At 47.5% G+C, this 11,743-nt stretch overlaps 1 pseudogene; it reads right to left on the bottom strand.

Moving 5' to 3' along the window:
* Positions 1-8,365: 8,365 nt before the first annotated feature.
* LOC101352972 (MORC family CW-type zinc finger protein 4 pseudogene) lies at positions 8,366-10,515 on the bottom strand (annotated as a pseudogene).
* Positions 10,516-11,743: the final 1,228 nt, after the last annotated feature.

The raw sequence follows: 11,743 nt of genomic DNA, 5'->3' as shown, positions 1-11,743 counted from the left end.
GATGATGTTAGTGATAAGGATGATGATGATGGCGATGATGACAATAGCTCACGTTCATCGAACGCCTACTCTGTGCCAGGAAGAAGAGACTGGCCACTAATGGAGCTCAGTACTCTATGGCTACTCAGGCAGAGCCAGGCTTCACGCCCAGAGATCTGATGCTTGCATTCACCCACTACGCTTCCTCCAAAGAGAGGGGCCCTGTCCCCTAGGGTCATTTGTGCTCTGCCAGGACAACAACCAAACACCACAGCTACCAAGTATGTGCCAATCTTGTGCCCAGGGCTTCACACGCATACCACACATGTCCCAGAACCGTGAGCTGACATGCTCCCATTGAACAGACGAGAAAAGTGAGGTCAGATAGGGGAGGATGAGGGCTTGCCTGGGGTCACACGCTGTCAGGATTTGAACTCAGTTTTGCCTATCTCCACAGCCCAGGGTCTCAGCACCAGCCGGAAGTCAGCAATACCCCCCACGCCTGCCTGCGAACATTAGAGGGCAGCATGGAGGGAGGCGGGGGTGGTGGGTGTCACAGCCTTATTCTCCATGGAAAGTTCCCGTTTCCTGCAGTGGGCTCTGGTCAGCTACTGGGGGCAGGTTCCTGCCCCTGCCCTCCTGCCTCAGCCCTGGCCCAGGGCCCAAAAACTTCAGTCTGTTTTCCAGACAGGAAATATGAATCAAAATAACGTGACATACAAAACCGTAATTAGCATTTGTGTTGTGAGGCTGAGCAAGCCCTAATGAGGAGCAGGCCTCTGATCGGGCTGCCATGGGTGCCCACCCTCCCTCCCTCTCCCTCGCCTGCTCTCCTCTCTCCCGAAGCACCATCGATCAATTTTGCTTCTCGTGGGGGGTGGGGGTGGAGAAAGAGAGAGAGATAGAGACAGAGAGAGAAGAAGGGAGAAAGACAGAGAGAGAGAGAGATGGAGAGAGAGAGAAGGAGAGAGGAAGACAGAAAGAGAGAGACAGAGAGGAGAGAGAGAGAAGGAAGAGAGAGAGACAAGGAGAGAGAGAGAAAGAAGGAGAAAGAGACAGAGAGGAGAGATGGGGGAGAGGAGGGAAGAGGAGGAAGAGAAAGATGAGAGTGACTCTGTGTGTTGCTTGTTTTGGGCACAACTTTAATTCTTTGGGTACCTTCCTTGATTTAGACTTTCCTGGGACCTCTTTTTGGATTCCATTTGCAGGTTTTCTGTGAGAGTCTACCAGTTGTAAAGGGAGGGGCTGGCCCTGGGGTTCTTCTAGCTCAGAGGACTTGTTAAGGTCTGCCCTCCTTCCCTCCCCTCTGCCCTCTCCCCTACTAGCTGTCTCTGCTTTTGTTTCTGTCTTTCTGCATCTCTCTGTGTTTTGTGTTGTCCCCTGTCTTTCGTCCCATCTGCTGTCTGTCTGTCTCCCTGGGTCTCTGTCTCTCGGTCACTGCCCTTCCCTCTGTCCCTAATGGTCTGCCTGTGTCCCTGCATCTCTCTTTGCTCCTTCGTCCCCATCCCTGTCGCTGTCGCCGTCTCTGTCTCTGTCGCTGTCTCTGTCTCTGTCGCTGTCTCTGTCCCTGTCTCTGTTGCTATCGCTGTCTCTGTCGCTGTCTTGCTCTCTTTCTTCCTTTGTCTCTTCCTCTGTCCCCTTCTTTTCTGCCTGTTTTTCTTGCTCCTTCCCCCCTTTCTTTCCTCAAATGAGAGGATGCCCGAGACAGAAAGCAGCTACATGCTGCGCTCAGGCCCCTCTCCTTCCTGTGACCCCCAGCTTGGGGTCCCTCACCCTCGTCGCCCTCTCTTCTTTCTCCACGTCCCAGTCTTTCCTGTCTGCCCCACCCCTCCCTCCCGGAGACCCCCCAGAAGCTCCCCTCCTGGAAATGCCATCGCCTTCCCAGTGACGAACCGTTGCCGGCCGCCTCCCCGCTTCCCTGGTGGTCCTTCCTCTGGCCAGCGGGTGAGAGGTCAGCGCCTTTGGAGGAGGGCCCGGGGTCTTTGAGGGCATCTCATTGGGTGTTCCCCACATGGGGGCCTCGGGCCCTAAGGGACCCCAGAGGCCACCACAGAGGGGGCAGTGGACCCTGTGAACACTCTTCCTCCTTAGTTGTCCAGATCGGCTTTTGCACACACGGTTCATGACGCTGGGGAAGATCACGGGCCAGCCCAGCAGGAGATGATGTCCCTGCAGTCACATCCTCACAGGCAGCTCTGTGTGTAGTGGAGACTAGCGTTAGCAGCAGTGAGCAGTAGAGGCATCTGCAAGCTCTTTTATCCCCGTTTTTCTCACTTGGCAACATACTTTGGTAATTACCCTTTGCCGTGGAGTCAATTCCAACACATAGCGACCCTATAGGACAGAGTAGAACTTCCCCATAGGGTTTCCAAGGCTGTAATCTTTATAGGAGCAGACTGCCACATCTTTCTTTCTCCATTGTAGTGGCTGGTGGGTTCGAACTGCTGACCTTTTGGTTAGCAGCCAAGTGCTTAACCACTGTACCACCAGGGCTCCTTTAGTTTGGTAATTAATGGTTCTTAATTATCAGACCTTGGCCAAGTCACATAGCACCTCTAAGCCTCGGTTTCTTCGACTCGACAGCAATGGGTATAGGGTTGAAGAGCGGACTCGTTGAAATTAAATGAACATCAAGCTCTACAGTCCAGGTCTGTAGAAAGGGCTCGGTAGATGGTCACTGAGGTTTGTGTGCTGTCCGGGCTCTCTGGGGCTCACGTACCCTTGGAATTGTCACAACAGCCCCCAATTTAGAAAGAAAGGATCAGACTAAGGAGGTTGAGTGACTGGGCCAAACTCTTTGTTCAGTGATTCATGCTTCCTGTAAACATCTCCTGGGTGGGTCTCTGTATAGGGCTCCATGCTAGAAACCAAGTCACCGCGGTGAACAGCGCGGTGGGGACAGATGTTCAACCCTGTCATACAGTGAACTTTGATCCTGCTGTAACAGAGCTGTGAGCTGGTCTGACCTGGCCTAGGGGTGTGGGGGGTTGGCCAGAGCTTCCCTGGGCAAGTGGCCTTTGAGGTGAGATTTGAGGAGTGAGGGGGGTGTTTAAGAATTTTCTGGAAAAGTTTACATAGCAACCTTATTTTGAAATACCTGATATGAAAAGTTCAACTAGATTTGACATCCATTCTCATTAGCCAAGCCCTCTCGGCGAGACGTTTGCCAATGACAGAAAATGAGGTACGGTGAGAGTCTTTAAAACAGTTTTGATTATTGTAAAATTTTAAATAGTTGTAGAAATTGCTTACTTTTTAATCACAAATGCAAATGTCTGTTTGAGAGTGATTAAGAATTTGAAGAAATGGTACTGAGAAGTCTCCATCAGCCTAGCGGATGTTGTGGGTGCCCTGGCCCACATCTTCCTGGCCCCTGAGGCAGCTGATAGCTTCCCACTTCAAACACCTATGTCTCTCTTCCCTTCTACCTGAGAACTTTCCTCTCCCAGGCTCAACCTGGAAGTGTTGTTGTCAGCTGCAGAGTTGATTCTGACTCATGCAACCCCATGCGTTACAGAGTAGAACTGTCCTGTAGGATTTTCTTTGTTGTAATTGTTATGGAAGCAGATCACCAGGTCTTTCTTCCGAGGCACTGCTGGTGGGTTTGAACTGTCAGCCTTTAGGTCAGCAGCCGATTGCAAACTGCTTGCCCCACCAGGGCTCCTTACCTGGAAGTGAGGATGTTAAACGCCCCCCTCCCCCACCCCCCCCACCCCAACCTTGCAGCAGTGAGTGGAGGGTTATGAGGGTCAGCAGATAAGTGTCCCAGCCCCTTCCCCACCAGTGAGGTGGTCCTGCACATAAGATCATGTTGCCTGCAAATAGAGATAGCTTTACTTCTTCCTTCCAGTTTGAATGCCTTTTCTTTCTTTTTCTTGCCTAATTTCTCTGGCCAGGACTTCCGGTACCATGCTGAGAAGCAGTGGTGTGAGAGATCCTCATCTTAGGGGGAGGGCTCTCAGTCTTTCACACTGAGATGATGTTAGCACGGGTTTTTCAAAAATGCCCTCACTGAGGGATTTCCCTTCGATTCCTAGTTCACTGAGTGTTTTTATCATGAAGCTGTGTTGGGAGGTGCTGAGCAGGGGCAACAGGGGCCACCCTGCTCTGTGAAAGGGCCCTGGGGATGTTGGGGGGCAATGGGGCATGGCCCCTTCCAGGGGTGGTGTCACTCAGGTGGGAGGTGGCTGTGACTTGAACTAGCACAGTGATATGGAGGCACACGGAGTGCTGGGATTTGGGGTCTATTCTGCAGGAAGGGCCAGCAGGATTCGTGAGAGGTTGGGTTCCAGGAGTGGGGGGGCGAGAGAGAAGACTCCATCATGTTGTTTAATTCTGAGAACCCCACGGATTGCGGCCTGAGCGCAAGGCTAACAGAAGTCACTGTGAGGAGCAGTCCGACACAATGGGGCGCATACGTTCTGTGTTAGACAGTCATGCCTGGTGAGAGGCTCACAGCTCCCCTGTGGGGATGGAGGGGCGCCTCTGCAGGGGAGGGTTCTATGTGGTTCTGTGGGGCAGAGGGCCAAACTGTTTAATGCAGCTCCCCTCCCCCTCCACCAGTGGGCAGTCTAATTGCCCATTTGGCCTTTGTGGGAGCTCATTAGGATGTTTAGTCTGGGCGTGATGCACTTGACTCTTAGGTCAAGCTCCAGCCTTCTCTCTAGCCATCAGCATCCCAGACAAACACAGCTTTCCGAGGCGTCCCCTGAGAGGAAGGGGAAATGAGCGCTTCACACAAGTGCTTTCCAACCTGTGGTGGGTGTGGGCTGACAAGAGGGCACAGGGCGGGGATGGGGGTCGGGTGGGGACGACGGTTGCCCCCAGATATGGGCACAGCGCCCGGGATTGGGCAGAGCTGAGTGCAGGCTGTATGGTTTACCCAGATAATGTCTGATTGTAGTGCATGTGTGTGTGCACATGGGTGTATGTGTGTGCATTTATGCACGTGTATATGTGTATATGTATGTGCATGCATGCATGTGTATGCTTGCATGTGTGTGTGTGTGTGTGTGTGTGCACATGCACACAGCCCCAAACTTCCCTTCTTGCTCGTGTAGAAGGGGATGAGAGCTGGGGATTGATTGCCACTTATTTAGCAAGTTGAGAAAATGGCACACCCAGTGGTATCCCAGAGCCCATCTAGTACAGGGACCGGAAACCTTTTTCTGTCAAGGGCCAGATTGTAAATATTTTAAGCTTTGCTGGCCATACAGTCTCTCCCGTAACTATTCAGCTCTGCTGTTGTAATGTGAAAGCAGCCACAGACTGCTTCATGTAAAGATATGAGTGAACCTGTGTTTCAATAAAACTTTATTTACAAAAACAGGCAACAGGCTGATTTCATTCAGGGACTACCATTTGCTGATTCACGACCTAGTACAAATTTCTAGATGAGGAATTTGAGGCCAGAAAGAGGAAGCTCCTTGTCCAAAGGCACCACTGCAGGGTCATGTAGAATCTGCTTAGAATCCAGAATGGTCTTGCCACATAAGAGATTAAGACCTGGCTTTTGGAGGCAGACAGACCTACAATTGAGCCCTGTCTTAACTGCTTATGTCTCAGTTTCCTCATCGGTAAAATGAAAATGATGCTATCTAATAGGGTCCACTTGTTCAATTCATTCAACAGATATGTTGGCTTCAACAAGATACATGCATTTTTCTTTCACTCATTCATTCATATGACTGCTCACTGACTGCTTCTTCTGGACCTGGCACTGGGCAGAGTGACAGCAACGACGAGGACATAGCCCTGGTTCTCACAGATCCTCTGCTCCAATGCCATTTTCTTTAAGGAGCATCTGAAGGCCACTGGCCCTGGAATTCCTGGGTGCTGGTTACAAATGTGATTCTTTTTTTTTTTTTTTTTGTACTTTAGATGAAGGTTTACAGAACAAACTAGCTTCTCATTAAACAATTAGTATACATATTGTTTTGTGACATTGGTTACCAACCCCAAGTCATGTTAACAGTCTCCCCTTCTTGATCTTGTGTTCCCTGTTTCAGCTTTCCTGTCCCCTCCTGCCGTCTACTCCTTGCCCCTGGGCTGGTGTGTCCCTTTAATCTTGTTTTGTTGTATGGGCCTGTCTAATCTTTGGCTGAAGGGTGAACCTCAGGAGTGAGTTCATTACTGAGCTAAAAGGGTGTCCGGGGGCCATACTCTCGGGGTTTCTCCAGTCTCTGTCAGACCAGTAAGTCTGGTCTTTTTTCTGTGAGTTAGAATTTTCCTCTATGTTTTTCTCCAGCTCTGTCTGGGACCCTCTATTGTGATCCCTGTCAGAACAGTCAGTGGTGGTAGCCCAGCACCATCTAGTTGTACTGGACTCAGTCTGGTGGAGGCTGTGGTACTTGTGGTCCATTAGTCCTTTGGACTAATCTTTCCCTTGTGTCTTTGGTCTTCCTCTTTCTCTTTGTTCCAGACAGGGTGAGACCAATGGCATATCTTAGATGGTTGCTCACAAGCTTTTAAGTCCCCAGATGCTGCTCACCAAAGTAGGATGTAGAACATTTTCTTTTAAGCTATGTTATGCCAATTGAGCTAGATATTCCCCGAGACCACGGTCCCCACAGCCCTCAGTCTAGTAATTCGGTCCCTCAGGGAGTTTGGATGTGTCTATGAAGCTTCCATGACCTTGCCTTGGACAAGTTGTGCCAGCTTCCCCAGTATTGTGTACTGTCTTACCCTTCGCCAAAGACAAATGTGATTCTTTGGCCCACTCCAGGAATCCCGAGTGTAAGGATTCAGGAATCTCCATTTTAGAATGTTCTCTAGATGATTCTTACTTCATATAAGTTTAAGAATGTGGAGCTAGTGGGTGGGGTTGTGAGGATTAAATTAGATAACCAAGAACCAGTTGCCATTGAGTTGAGTCTGACTCATGGCGATCCCATGGGTATCAGAGTAGAACTGTGCTCTATTCAGTGGCTAATTTTTAGGAAGTAGATCACCAGACCTTTCTTCCAAGGCATCTCTGGGTAGATTCGAACAACCAGCTTTTCAGTCAGCAGCCGAATGCATTAGCTGTTTGTACCTTCCAGGGACTCTTTAAATTAAATGCGATGGGCAAATACTTAGCACTGTGTCTGGTGCTCAATAAGTGGTGCTGTTATTATAGCCAGTTCTGCCATGCTTGTTTTGAAAACAAGAATTTCTTCCAATGTGATTGCCATATGAAGGAACGATTTGAACATAATCTGAATTTTGTGTTTGCTTATGCATGATTTTGTGGGTGATAAACACGAGATGAACGCAGAAAACTGCACCCAGCCAAACCCAGCCACTGTGAGTGTTGTGAGCTACACCATCCACATTTGGTTACAACTTCCTATCTGATTTCAGACAACCCCTCCTGCCACAATGACTTACAACCTACAACCCTTTCTACACCCCCTTGCCCAAGTACACTTCAGGTCTTTTTCAAAGTCAATGTCATATTTACTGTAGTATTTATATATTTCTTAACCACTTAACGTGTGTAAAGCTGTGCTACTATTTTTATTAGACTCTTATCTCTTTTTTTTTAAATTTGCTGATGAAGTTTTCGAGTGCTGTGCTCCTATCCCGCTTTTCCCATGAGCGCTGTGGGTTTTTTTTTCTTTTTTAAAACAATTTATTTTTTCCAGCATAAGAATAACAAGTTTATTATAGAAAATTTGAAAAAGGTAGGAAGACAGGAAGAAGGAAAAACACCAACCATAGTCCTGCCACCTAAAGAACAACCATTTTTAAGAGTGTGCTCATGCATGTTCTTTAAACCTTAGTTTAGGTCCCATTTCTGAAGTGATGGATGCCTTCCTTGAACTTCCTTCCCCAAATGTTTTATATAATGTTTGTACCACTCACTTGTATGTATCACACACTATTGTATACAGTTAGTTAACTTGGTACATGTCTTGTGTTTCCAGCTAGACTGTTAGATTCTTGAAATCTGGAACCAAGAGTTATACTTCTTAGTTTATCTCAAAATATCTGGTACATTGGCCCCAATATTTGATGACTGATTAAACTTAAATGAATACAAACCATCGGAGAAATGATATGAAATAGGCCAAGTATTTAGGTCATATGAAAGTTAAAGCTTTCAGGTCACCTATCTTGGTGACTATTGCTTTTCTGTTCCTGGACTCTCGAAAGCCTATTTAACTGGCCTCTTTCCCCATACCAAATCTGAGTAAGAAGCAGATTGATTAAGAGCCAGGATTTACTCAAAGATTCTCTATAAGACATAAAGGTGAGAGAGAGATATAAGAGGGAGAAGGAGAGAGGGAGAGAGTGAAAGGGGAGGAAGGGAGGGAGGGAAGGATAGAAGGGAAGAGAGAAAAATGGAGGGAGGAAGAAGGAGAAGAGAGACGAGAAAAGAAGAGTAGCCTATACAGTTTGGTGCTCAATCCAGTATGTGATTTGCCTCCAGCACTGTGTACAGGATCCCAGCCACTTGTTCTGAGTCATACCCGATCTCACGAAGCTCCAAGTGAGGGAGGACAGAAGTAAGGACCTAGCTGACGTGGATGCGTAGCTGCGTAAGCTTTGCCAAAGCTCTGAGCCTTCTGCAGCATCTCCAGGTGTGTCTCTGTCTCCTTTAGTTTATTCTTTAGTTCTTGCTTTTCCTCTTTGGTTCTTTCCAGCTCAGCTTTTAGAATCTGGAATTCAGCGTGGCGATAACCCATGTGTTTCTTGCTCCAATACAAGCCTTCTGTCTCCTGGGTACTGTAGGTCACCAATTCATGCTGGACTTTCTTGAATTCAGAATGCCAGTGATTCCTCTCCTTTTCCAGCTCCTCCACCTTTTGCTGGAACAAATTTCTTTCAGCCAAAACATGTTCAAGTTTTTCTGTGGTTCTCTTCAATTCTTCCACCTCTCTCTGGTTCTTAAGTTTTGGTGTATTATGATCTCCACTCTCCTCATAGCTTCTTCCTTTCTCCCCAATGGTTGTGGCAGAGGTCACAGAAGAATAAGGCACTGGATTCCAGGACTGAACTGCTTTTCTTCGCTCAGCAAGCTCCTCTCTGTTAAAGGGAATCAACTGAATGGGAGCTCCTGAATCTCGAACACCTTTTGCAACACTGACGACAGCTACAATAGGCCCCTTGTTCACTTCTTCTTCTTTTATGCTTATGCTACCTCTGTTGGATTCTTCTGCTACCAATCTTGGCATCTGATCTTCTAATTCTTCAGGGAGCAGGGACTCCTGGCGTTGGCCTTGGGCCTCTGAATACAGAACTGAAACCTCCCTACCCTTACTGGTATTCTTGCTTGCTTCTGGGTATTCTGGGAAAAGGTATGGTGGTGTGCTTCTCTCAGCACTGGATTTATCATGGCTGTTCTACCCTTCGGGGTAGGCAACAGCTGCCTCTACCCTCTTGTAAGATCCAGGCATGGAATAATCTAGGCTCATTCTGCAGTCTTCTTCGTTTCTCTACAGGTTCCTCACCTAGGATCCATTTGTACTTAACTGGAACACTGAAAAACACTAGAATCCAGAGGCTTAAGTTGAAGAGAAGGAGTTCTGCTTTCTTCTTCAAGGGATGGAGGCGGACGAGGGCTATCAATTTCCTCATATCCAATTGTCTTGTTATTAAATCCAGCCATATCCTGAACGGTAGGGATCTTCAGTGGATTAGTGAATACCTGGTGGTTCTCACTTTCCATAGGCACCTTCTTCTCAACAGTCTGATCTTGTTTCTTAGCTTTGCTCAAGTACAGGTCTTCATCAATGAGTTCTTGTTCCTCTGGAACAAGAGCATCTCCTATATTTTGGATGGGAATTATAGTAAAAAAGCATCTTGCAGGCAACGTAGATGGATCAGCCTTGCCAGGAAGCTTCCTCCATTTAAGACACTCATCATATTGTACCCATGTCTGGTCAGGAATCTTCCTGGCTATGGCTGAGCACTCAAAATTCTCTTGAGATGTCTTTTCCTTCCAATAAGCATTAAGCTTCTGAGCAAGGGTGTTTATTGTCAACCGGTACTCCTTTGTATACTCAGAGTCTTGTTTGTTGTAGGCAGGTTTTAGGAAGTTGCACTCAGTGACTCCAATTACTCCCACACCTTCTCCACAAGTTGGCTTCACCTGGCATCCCACTTTCTCAAAGGATTTTATGAGTTGGTTGTTAAGATACATCATTACTCCAAACTGGTTATTATTCTTGAAAGAGAACTCATATGTGATTCTCACCTGCTTATTTGTGAAGGTAGGTTTATATACACCATATTCTACATTGGCCAGGCTCTTGGCAATCATTTGGGTAGTCATCTTCTTTTGACGGAGAAAAATTTTCATTCGTGGCTTCATATACAGAATGCCTCAAAATGCCCGTAAAGAATACTCTGTTTTTGGCAGCTCAGAGGTAACACCATGCGTCCCTTTTTCTTCTGTGTTGAAGTCTGATATCAGGATGTCATATTGATCTGTATCAAAGTCAAACTCAGACTTCCCATCTTTATTTCTGCAGATGTTCTAATGAGCACACGAGTGCCTTTTTTGCCTGGGACGGCATCAAACTGGGACAGCAGGTCACTTTCACTGAGCATTCAGTGTAGTTTATGAGGTGTCATTCCACATCCATCATCAATAAAGGTCAAACAAGATTTATTCTTGACCTTCTCAACATCTATGAAGACCGTCCTGGCGGATACATCTGGATCTACAGCATCATCTAGCGGCTCTGCGATGGCACTGAAGGGTTGCGTGTGGCTGCTGGAGTTGCTCTGTAGGTAGTGGGGGCTCATCGTGCTCAGGTGGATCCTGAAGGCCTGCGGGCTGCCACCTGGCTAAGCAAGCCCATAGCCCGGCACACCAGGGCCCGTGGGGGGCCCTCGGTACAGGAGCATTTTTTTTGGCCACCAGGGTACCCGTTTCCTGCCACAGGACTACTCGCCCCGCCGTCCCGGACAGGCCCTCTCTGACTTGCACTCGCAGCTGGCAGCGGCTGTCTTGGATGGGCCCTCCTTCACTTCCAGCACTGTGGTTTCTACTGTGCACTTTTGCACAGTGCAGTGATTTTTAAGGAGCATATATGTCATGTTACAGAAGGACTGCTGATATTTATAGCCCAGGCCTGCTGAGGCCTAGGCCAGTATTTTCCCACCTGTGTTCTTTAAGAATGGCTAGCCTATGCTGCAGTAACAAATAAACCTTGAAATCCCAAAGGCTTGATATCATAAAGGTTTATTTCTCCCTTGTCGCTCAAAGTCCAGGTCAGCTCGGTGACTTGCCAGTGTGGTTGCCTCCATGCTGTAACTCAGGAATCCAGGCTGCTTTCACTGAAAAGTGGAAGAGAGAACTGGAGGATACCATGGGGTATTTCCTAGACCAGCTCTGAGGGGTGGCTTAAATACTTCCTCCCACATCCCATTGGTCAGAAATCAGTCACATGGCCTGGACCTAGCTGCAAGGGAGGCTAGGAAATGTAGTCTTCTTGTGTGTGTGTAGAAACGGGAATACAATTTGATGACTGCATGGTGATGTTTCAGCCACATCACTTTGCCTGATTCATTCACCTTTCAATAATCTACTGGCACTTACTCTATGCCAGTCATTGTTCTGGGCTCTGGGACTATGGTAGAGAAGAGCAAAAACAAAATAAAATGAAACTGAAAAGACAAATCTGCTTTTGTAGAGGTTACATTTTAGAGGGGAGAAATAGATAACAAAAAAATAAGCAAATATAACATGTCAACTAGTGACACGTGCTATAGAGAAATTTAAGAAGCATGGGTGTGTGGGAGATAGTTGGGAGTAGCGGTGGTCTTATAACTT

This window comes from Trichechus manatus, unplaced genomic scaffold (assembly GCF_000243295.1).
Source record: "Trichechus manatus latirostris isolate Lorelei unplaced genomic scaffold, TriManLat1.0 scaffold00053, whole genome shotgun sequence".
NCBI lineage: Eukaryota > Metazoa > Chordata > Mammalia > Sirenia > Trichechidae > Trichechus > Trichechus manatus.
Note: the sequence above shows the minus strand (reverse complement) of the source record. Positions and strands in the feature narration are given on the sequence as shown.